This window comes from Peromyscus eremicus, chromosome 10, assembly GCF_949786415.1.
Source record: "Peromyscus eremicus chromosome 10, PerEre_H2_v1, whole genome shotgun sequence".
NCBI classification, from domain to species: Eukaryota; Metazoa; Chordata; class Mammalia; order Rodentia; family Cricetidae; genus Peromyscus; species Peromyscus eremicus.
The window spans coordinates 11,258,508-11,269,670 of NC_081426.1; positions in this window are offsets into that span (position 1 = coordinate 11,258,508).

Here is an 11,163-nt window from a genome sequence, read left to right on the forward strand (position 1 = left end):
ATAGGATGAAGTGATTTTTTGTTTGTTTATTTTTGTTTTGTTTAGAGCTGGGGATATAGCACTTGCCTAAGTATACATAAGACCCTAGGTTCAATCTCCAGCCCAGGATGAACAGTACAAAACACATTTAAGGCTGGGTGTGGTAGCACAGGAGTGCAACCCAGCACTAAGAAGACAGATCATGAGTTCAAGAAAATCCTGGCACATGGCAAATTTGAAGCCAGCCTGGACTACATGAGACCCTGTCTCAAAAAAAAGGAACAAAAAAAAAATTAAATCTATGATTTGTTTTTTCCAATGTAGTCCTCAAAAAATATTCTTGTATCTTTCCATGTGATGCATGACTTAGGAATTAGTGTGAAGACTAGCTGAGAGCAGCCAGGCATAGTGGCCCAAGCCTGTGACGCCACACAGGAGTCTGAAGCAGGACGATCACAAGTTCAAGGCTAGCCTGAGCTGTATAAAAAGTTCCAGGCTGTCTCAAGATAAACAAAAAACCAGGGGCTAGGGCTGTAGTTCTGTGGTTAGGTTTTTTTATTTTGCTTTGTTTTTGTTTCATCTAGCAAGGTCGAGGCCTTAGGACCCAGAATCCAACAGAACACAAAAGAAATAGTGCCTGGTGTTAAACTTTCTTACTTTGTTCTCTTAGCCCGCTCCCGACCCCCACCCCGGGCCCCCTCCCCGGCCCCCACCCCGGCCCCCACCCCGTCCCCCTCCCCGGCCCCCACCCCCTCCCAGTCCCTGTCCCCCACCCCATCCCCCTTCCTGTCCCCCACCCCGGCCCCCTTCCTGTCCCCCACCCCGTCTCCCTTCCCGGCCCCCACCCCGGCCCCTTCCCGTCCCCCACCCCCTCCCCGTCCGCCACCCCCTCCCAGTCCCTGTCCCCCACCCCATCCCCCTTCCTGTCCCCCACCCCGGCCCCCTCCCTGTCCCCCTTCCCGACCCCCACCCCGTCCCCCTCCCCACCCCCAATCGCCCGGCAGTGCAATGTACTCTGACTACAGCCAGGATCTGGAGGAGAAGGGGACAAATATTGTCACTGCTCCTAGGTCCCACTGCTGCAGTACGCCGAGCCTGATTTCAGCGCTTCCCAGCAAGGACCAACATCACCATTATCCTTAAGCTGAAAGTCCCTTCGAGCAAAGCTTGAATTCTTTTTTTGTTAAGAAAAAAATTTAAACCAGGCGGTGGTGGCACACACCTTTAATCCCAGCACTCAGAGGCAGGTGTGATAGGAATTCCCACCACGCCCCCACGGTAGCACATGCCCTGCGGGACACTTAGTCATTTCCGCCTAGTCATTTCCTGGTCATATGTCCTGAGTGACCCATGACCCCGTGGTTGCGTGGTTGTAAAGAGAGCAGAGCAACCACATGATTTATGTGCATGCGTGGAATATGCACATGGGCCTGTGTGCGCAGGTGCGGCTTGTCCTTTAAAAGCCAGCCCCCATGTTCCCCGGCCCCTTCACACGTGTCCTTTCAGCAGGCCTGATCAGGTCTATCCTTCTCTCCTCATCTTAATAAAACTCTTGTTAGTGGATTCTGTTGTGTTTCATGGCTTTTCCTTGCAGGGTAAGAGCGCCGCTAAAAAACAACAAGGTGGATCTGTAAGTTCAAGGCCAGCCTGGTCTACAGAGCGAGTTCCAGGACAGCCAGGGCTAACACACTCTGTCTCAAAAAAAACTTTAAAAAAAAAAGTAACTAATTTATTAATTTTTGTGTGTGTGTGTGTGTGTGTGTGTGGTGCACACGCCATGGTACAGGTGTGGAAGTCACAGGATAACTTGTAGGTGATGGTTTTCTCCTACCATGTTGGTCCTGGGACTGGGCACTCAGGCTTGGCAGCAAGCACACGGACCCACAGACTTCATCTCATAGACCTTAAATTGAAGTTCTTGAACAGAGTTCGTGCTGAGGTTAGATGTAGCCACAAATGTACTAGAAACAAGACAAAGCTTGTGTTTCTGGTTCAGCTTGCCTGTTTCCAGCGGAGAGCGCTTATGACTAAATCACCCACTTAATTACTCACAGCTGCCCAAAAAAGCAGACTCGGGTAAAGATTTCTGTCCCTGGCCATGGCGATGGTGGTAGGTAGGGGCACGTTTTGAAGAAAGGTGAGGCCAGACTTTTTTTGTTTTGGTTTTTTTTTATGTGTTTGTTTGTGTTATGAGACAGCGTTTCTGTATCCCTGACTATCCTGGAATTCACTCTGTAGACCAGGCTGGCCTTGAACTCGGAGATACTCTGACTCAGTGCTGGGTTCAAAGGCCTCTGCCACCTCGCCTGGCTCAGGACTGCACTTTCACTAGACTATCTTTCAACATTTGGTAGCTGAGCCGATAGCTCATTTCAACGGCCCTGAAACGTGCTTATGGCATTATTAAGGGAACGGGATGGGAGGAGGGGAGTCATTTCTTTTTCTTTCTCTGTAAGATTTTTCTTAATTTTGCGAATATGTGTATGTCTGTGTGTGGGTTTGTGTACATGTGTTTGCCTGCAGAAGCCAGAAGAGGATTGGAGTTAGAGACGGTGATGAGCGGCCTGATGTGGGTGCTGGGAACCAAACTCAGGTCCTTCAGAAGTGCATCAAGTGCTCACCTCCTGAGCCATCTCTCCAGCCCTTAAAATTCTTTCTTTGTTTCTTCCTTTGTTTGTTTGTTTCTTTCTTGTTTGTTTTGTTTGTGTTGGTTTTGGTTTTTCAAGACAGGGTTTCTCTGTGTAGCCTTGGCTGTCCTGGAACTTTCTCTGTAGACCAGACTGGCCTCAGACTCACAGAGATCTGCCTGCCTCTGCTTCCCAAGTGCTGAGATTAAAGGCATGCACCACCACTATCCAACTAAAATCCTTTTTTAAAGGTGTTTTTTTTCTTGTACAGATTTTTTTGTTGTTGTTGTTGTTGTTTTCGAGACAGGGTTTCTCTGTGTAGCTTTGTGCCTTTCCTGGAACTCGCTTTGGAGACCAGACTGGCCTCGAACTCACAGAGATCCGCCTGCCTCTGACTCCCAAGTGCTGGTCTAATCCCGATCTTGAGGTGGGAAAAGACATTTTTAATCTGGGCCACACCTTCTGCTGGAAGGTCTACAACAAGGGTGTGGAAGAAGGAAGCTTTATTCTTTGCCTCTTGCTCTCCCCTCACTAACAAGTTCATTCCTTCACTGGCATTAGAGCCTACTTCTTCAGGATTCTAGCTGATACATCCAACCTCATGGACTGAACAGCTACTGGATTTTTGAACTGGAAGGCAGCCATTGTTGAATTAGCTATAACACAGCCTGTAATTTATTCTAACAAATCCCCCTTCTATAAACAGAGATTCATTCTCTAAGTTCTGTTACTCTAGAGAACTGTCGAGTCCCGCCCGCTTGACCTGTCCAACGGTTCTGAAGGAGGGAGTGTAGAATTGGGTAATGACAACTATAAAATATAGACTTAGATGAAGAAAGTCAAAACACAGGATAGCTTCAGGAGGGTTCTGGGTCAGTACTGCAGACCCAAGTTTATCACTCACAGCCTTTAAATATCCAAAGCAAGGGGGGCAAAAAGACCTCCCCCTTTGAAGGACATCACAGTACAAAGCACAATTAAGTGTAAACATCTCCTTAGTACTCAAGGCATCAGGTGACCACGCCTTACGGCAAAGCATCCTGTAATTAGGACTTGAAGTAAAAGACACCTGCTAACCACACCTTTGGCCAAAACATCCTATTATGCAGCCTTGGGGTGGGGGGTAACAAGCTTGGACTCTCTGACCTTGAGTCAAGAGTGAAACTAGCCACAAGCCAGGGTCTCTGTGGGCCTCCACAGAGAACCCTGACTAACAGAGGGTGTATCATAAGTGAAAAGTTTAAAGACCCCTAATATAAATTAAATTATAATCACCACTACAGAAAACAGTATAGAAACTCTCCCCAAAACTAAAGATGGAACTATCAAATGATTCAGCAACCTACCAGTAAATACACATCTCAAAAACTAAAAATCAGTATGCTGAGGAGATGCCTGTACTCCTACATTCATGCAAGTCTACTCACAATGGTCAGTTCATGGAATCAGCCTAAATTACTATTATAAGTGAATGAATGAAAAGACATTTGGTATATACAATGGAATGTAATTCTCTCTTTAAAAAGGAAACCTTGTAATTTGTAGCAATGTAGGTAGGCCTGGAAGAAATTATGCTAAATGAAGTCAGGCAGAGAAAGGCAAATACTGCATGGCCCTATTTATATAGAATCTGAAAATGTGAATTCAGCAGCAGAGAGTATAATGATGGTTACCAGGGATGAGGCACTGGCGACTGATTCAAGATGTTGACCAAAAGATATGCAACTCTGATTAGATAGAAATCCCAGCACATAACACACAGATTCTATTTCAAACATATTATATATGCAAAAGCACTGGATTTTAAGTGTGCTCATCACAAAAGTTGTATGTACAATAATAAATATTAGCTTAATTAAAATATATATTCAAAACATCATGCCACAATACCATAAATAGAACTTTTGTCAATTATAAAATAAATTTAATGAGTTCGAAGCCAGCCTGGTCTATAGAGCGAGTTCCAGGACAGGCTCCAAAGCTCCATCCACAGCAAAACCCTGCCTCGAAAAACCAAAACAAACAAACAAATAAATTTAAACTGGGCATGGTGGCACATTCCTTCAATTCCAGCAGTGGCAGGAGGCTCTCTGTGAATTCAGAGCTACACAGTGAGATGCTGTGGGATGTTCTGTATGGCAAATGTGTTGCTAATTAGTCAATAAATAAAACACTGATTGGCCATTGGCTAGGCAGGAAGTGTAGGCGGGACAAGGAGGAGAATGGAGCTGGGAAGTGGAAGGCTGAGTCAGAGAGACACTGCCAGCCACCACGATGACAAACAGCATGTGAAGATGCCGGTAAGCCATGAGCCATGTGGCAAGGCATAGATTAATGGAAATGGATTAATTTAAGCTGTAAGAGCAGTTAGCAAGAAGCCTGCCACTGCCATACAGTTTGTAAGCAATATAAGTCTCTGTGTTTGCTTGGTTGGGTCTGAGTGGCTGTGGGACTGGCGGGTGATAGAAATTTGTCCTGACTGTGGGCCAGGCAGGAAAACTCAAGCTACAGTGAGATCCTGTCAAAAAAAAGAAAACTAAATAAATACATAAATTTAAAGGTCTGGTGAGATGGTTCAATGGGGAAAGGTACCTCTTGCCAAGCCTGATGGCCCAAGTTTGATTCCTGGGACCCAAACAGTGGAAGGCACAAAGCTACACAGAGAAACCCTGTCTCGAAAACAACAACAACAACAACAAAAAAATCTGTACAAGAAAAAAAACACCTTTAAAAAAGGATTTTAGTTGGATAGTGGTGGTGCATGCCTTTAATCTCAGCACTTGGGAAGCAGAGGCAGGCAGATCTCTGTGAGTCTGAGGCCAGTCTGGTCTACAGAGAAAGTTCCAGGACAGCCAAGGCTACACAGAGAAACCCTGTCTTGAAAAACCAAAACCAACACAAACAAAACAAACAAGAAAGAAACAAACAAACAAAGGAAGAAACAAAGAAAGAATTTTAAGGGCTGGAGAGATGGCTCAGGAGGTGAGCACTTGATGCACTTCTGAAGGACCTGAGTTTGGTTCCCAGCACCCACATCAGGCCGCTCATCACCGTCTCTAACTCCAATCCTCTTCTGGCTTCTGCAGGCAAACACATGTACACAAACCCACACACAGACATACACATATTCGCAAAATTAAGAAAAATCTTACAGAGAAAGAAAAAGAAATGACTCCCCTCCTCCCATCCCGTTTGTGGAAGGCGTGTGCCACCACCGCCCGGCTCTTGTACAGATTTTTTAATGACCGGACCGGGAACACAGGACAACTGGAACTCATCATCAAATAATTTCTGCTCCTCCAGAAACATGGCAGCCATAGCCTCTCTACTTTGTAGCCTCACTTACAAGGTTAGGGAAATACTTCGTACAACACAGTCCCTAGGTTAATAATTGATCTAACCAGGGTAAAATCCATGTTCCTTTGCCATGATGCATCTTATTTTATTTTTGCGAAGGACTTAGTTGTTCCATGCTGATAAGGTAGCTCAGTGCTGTGTCACCAGATCATTCTAGAACATAATGTTCTTCACAGAGCTTCCCGTAGCAGATAACCTCCGCTGTGGGGATAACACTATGATCGTTCTGAGAGACCTGACTAGAAAAAAGAAGAAAGGGACCCAAAGAGACAAGATCACATTTGGGTGGTATTTGAAACAGATTATATGTATCTCAAAACTAAGAATTTTCATGTAGGCTTCCCCCCCCCCCCATGGCTTGGAATTGCACCCAGGCCCTCAAAAATGCTAGGCAAGCACTGGGTTGGGGCATTTTAAAGTGAATTTTTATCAAAGTATGTAGATACTCAAAAGAACACAGTATAGCTTGGGCGTGCTGGCATGCATTTAATCCCAGCACTTGGGAGGCAGATGTAGGTAGATCTCAGTGAGTTCAAGGTCAGGCTGGTCTACAGAATGAATGTCAGCCAGAGATACACAGTGAGACCCTGTCTCAAAAAACAAAAACAAAAATAAAAATTCAAAAACAGTGAGTTCTAAGCCAGTGAGCCAGCCAGGGCTACAGAACAAGGCTATGTCCCCAACAAACACACACCAGATCATTAGCGAGCAGCTTGATGAGTTTCTAAAAAGTATACATTCTTAATGTTCAGAGACCATGAAACTGAACTGCCTCACTGGTCTCCAGACACATCCCATCACACACTCCTAATTATTTCTTCCTCCTCCTGCTCTTCCTCCTCATCATATGCTAGGGAGGCACTTTGCCTCTGAGCTGCAGTTCCAGATCAGCATTGTATGTAATGCTATTTACTTAGGAAGTTTTAAAGATTTATTTATTTTATTATTTGTGTGTGTGTGTGTTTGAAATAGGGTCTCTCTACATAGCCTTGGCTGTCAAGGAACTCATTATATAGACCAGGCTAGCCTTGAACTCGCAGAGATCTGTCTGTCTCTGTCTCCTAAATGCTGGAATGAAAGGCATGGGTCACCATGCTTTGCTTATTTTATTTTATGTGTATAAATGTTTTGCCTGCATATATGTGTGTGCACCACATGTTTGCCCACAGAGGTTAAAAGAGGGGATGGGATCCCCTGGGACTAGAGCTACAGACAGCTCTGAACTGCCATGTGGGCTCTGGGAATTGAACCCAGGTCCTCTGCAAGAACAAGTGCTCTTAACTGTTGAGCCAATTCTCCAGCCCTGGGTTATTGTGGAATACATACTTTAACTATATAAGCCGGGCGGTGGTGGCGCACGCCTTTAGTCCCAGCACTTGGGAGGGAGAGGCAGGCAGATCTCTGTGAGTTCGAGGCCAGCCTGGTCTCCAAAGTGAGTTCCAGGAAAGGCACAAAACTACACAGAGAAACCCTGTCTTGAAAAACCAAAAAAAAAAAAAAATACAAACTATATAAAGATGTTGTTACATATGTTGCGGAACATTACTTAAATTATGTAAAGATGTGTTGCTGTTTTACTTTGCCTGCCTAAGGCACCTGATTGGTCTAATAAAAAGCTGAATGGCCAGTAGCTAGGCAGAAGAGGGATAGGCAGGGCTGGTGGGTAGAGAGAATAAGTAGGAAGAGGAATCTAGGCTTGAGAGAAAGAGAAGAGAACAGGGGAGAAAGAGAGGGAGATGCCCAGGGGCAGCCAGCCAGGCAGCCACCAGCCAGCCAGATGTGGAAGAGGTAGGAAAAGTAGGACATACAGAATGAAAGAAAGGTAAAAAACCCCAAGGCAAAATGTAGATGAAGAGAAATAGGTTAAATTAAGTTATAAGAGCTAGTGGGACAAGCATAAGATAAGGTCAAAAATTCATAACTACTAATAAGTCTCTGTGTCTTGATTTGGGAGCTGGTTGGTGGCCCAAAGATAGCCCACTACACTGGTTTTTTTTTTTAACTTATTTTAAAAAGATATTTTTATTATTTATTTATTTGTTTATTTATTGGTTTTTCAAGACAGGATTTCAGGATTTCTCTGTGTAGCCCTGGTTGTCCTAGAACTTGGTCTGTAGACCAGGCTGGCCTGGAACTAGGAGACCCTCTTGCCTCTGCCTCCTGAGTGCTGAGATTAAACATGTATGCCACCACTGACAGGCAATTTTTTTAGTTTTTATGTCTGTGTATATGTGTGTCTGTATGTGGGTTTGTGCACTATTCTTGGAAGTCAGAGGAGGGGATCAGATCCCCTGAAGCTGGAATTACTGGCAGTTGTGAGCTGTCCAGTGTGGGTGCTGAGAACTGAACGTGGGTCCTCAGCAAGAGCAGTACACATTCTGAACTGCTGAGCCAAGTCTCTAGCCCTGTGGTAGTCTGAATGTAATTGGCTCCCATAAGCTTATGGGGAGTGGCACTATTAGGAGGTGTGGTTTTGTTGGAGTAGGTGTGGCCTTGTTGGAGGAAGTGTGTCACTGTGGAGACGGGCTTTGAGAGCTCATATGCTCAAGCCATGCCCAGTGTTTCAGACCACTTCCTGTTGTGTGTGGGTCAAGATGTAGGACTCTCAGCTTCTTCTCCGGCACCTTGTCTGCCTGCATGCCACCATGTCCCACCATGATGATAATGGACTAAACCTCTGAAACTGTAAGCCACCCAATTAAATGGTTTCCTTTAAAATAGGAGTTGCTGTGGTCATGGTGTCTCTTCACAGCAATAGAAACCATAAGACAAGCCCTAAAAGTTTTTTTTCCTAGTATATTATACACACATGAAAGTACATGAACCGATGTTCAGGTGCAGAGTTTGGTAGATTATCATGAAATGAACAGCTGTCAGGAGTACCCCATCTAGAAACAGTACATTAACTCTACTCTCAAAACTTCCTTACTATCCCTTTGAGTCACTATTCTTTCCCACAGAGTAACCTCTGTGCTAATTTCAAACTCACAGATTAGTTTTGATTTGTTTTTGTACTTTATATTAATGAAATAACTACAAAGCCCCTTTCTCCGTGCCTCTGCTCAACACCAACAGTGCACCAGTGTTCTGTCTGTTTCATTGGCCCACTAACACGGGCTCTTTCCTGTCTTTGCTCACTCTGGTCAGTGTGGAATGCATTGCATCCTGATTTTCTAGTCTAACACACTGTAAATTCAATATGCTCTCCCTAATAACTGGAAAAATTGAAATTGAGTATCCTTCCTTGTATTTATTGGCCACTTAGATATCTATCATCCATCCATCTATCATCCATCTGTCTGTCTATCTATCTATCTTTCTGTCAACTATCTATATATCTATATATCTATCATCTAATCTACCATCTATCTATCTACTTGTTTTGAAACAGGGTCTTTCTATGTAGCCCAAGATGGCCTGGAAGTTAGTATATAGACCAGGCTGGCCTCAAATTTGCCGAGATCTCCGTGCACCACATACTAAGCCATGCTGGAGTTTTGACTGACCTGGTCTTTGTGCAGGTCTTGCACAGGTAACTGCAGGTGCTGTGAGTTAGGAAGCACAGCAACCATATCATATCCAGAAGACCGGGTTTCACGCACTGCTTCCCATCTTCCAGATGGACACACACGGCGTCAAACTGCCTTCTAGATAGTTATATCTGTACCATAGATAAGTGCTGCTCTCATCTGTGGTTGGAGAACCTTCTTTGGCTGTGGGGAGCAGTTAACGATGTGAAATTATATATAGATGGCTGGGAGATGAGACCAGATGAGGGTCTCATTACCCTCCCCATGCCACTCCTGCTGGCAATGGTCAACAGGTCCAAATCTAAAGGTTTCTCACAAATAGTCATAGGCTGCTTTGATGAAGATGGCGGCTGTTATGCTTAAAGAATAGCACTGCTCAACTCTGTGAGTGGGGGCGTGCGTGTGTGTGTGTGTGTGTGTGTGCGTGTGTGTGTGCGCGCGCGCGTGCGTGTGTGTGCGCACGCGCGTGTGTGTGCGTGTGTGTGTGTGTGTGCGTGCGTGCGTGCGTGCGTGTGTGCGTGTGTGTGCGCGCGCGTGCGTGCGTGCGTGTGCGCGCGCGTGCGTGTGTGTGGGTGCGTGTGTGTGTGCGCGTGCGTGCGTGTGTGTGCACGTGCGTGTGTGCGCGCGCGCGTGCGTGTGTGTGTGTGTGTGTGCGCGTGTGTGCGCATGTATGTATGTGTGCATATTTTTGCAAACAAGCAAGGAACCAGAGGTTAGCACTGGGATGTCTCCTTCAGTCACTATGGAGTTGAACTTGGTTGTATCCCTCCCGTCTCAGTACCCCTCTCTCCTACTCTATCACTCTTCCTCAGGTCCCTCATCCCTAGGGAGTAACAGGAACATCCCAAAAAGTACAATTCTTTTAAAAAAACATTTTACTACACTTATTTATGTGTGTGTGTGTGCGCACACGTGCATGTGTACACACACCAGCTCATGTGCAGATGTCAGAGGATGGAGGGAAGCTTTCAGGAGTCAGTCTTCTCTTTCCATCTTTGGGTCCCAGGGATCAAACTCAGGTAGTGAGGCCTGGCGGAACCTCCTCACCCTTGAGACAGGTTTTCACAGCGTGGTCCTGGCTGTCCTGGAACTCACTATACAGACCAGGCTGGCCTTCAATTCACAGAGGTCTGCTTGCCTCTGCCTCCTGAGTGCTGGGATTACTTCCTTTAACCATGAAAGTTCTAGTGATGGAACTCAGGTCATCGGGGGTGCAGGCTGGACCATCTCATCGGCCCTTATTTTACTACTACCTCCAGAGTGTGCCTGGCAATGTGTAGCTGGAAGTTTTCCTGTGTCCCGCCTGGTCCTGCAACCACTCAGACCCAAGTAAAAACATAGAAGCTTATATTATTTACAAACTATATAGTCTATGGCAGGCCTCTTGCTAGCTAGCTCTTATATCTTAAATTAACCCATAACTATTAATCTATGTATCACCACATGTTCCGTGGCTTTACCTGTGTCCCTTTACATGTTGCTCCTTGGGCCACTGGTTCACCTCTCTTCCCTGCTGCCTTTCTTCTTCCTGTCTATCTACTTGTATTTCCTGCCTGCCTCTAAGCTGCCTTGCCATAGGCCAATACAGCTTTATTTATCAACCAGTCAGAGCAACACATATTCACAGCATACAGAAAGACATCCCACAGCAGCAAGGGCAAACTTCTTTA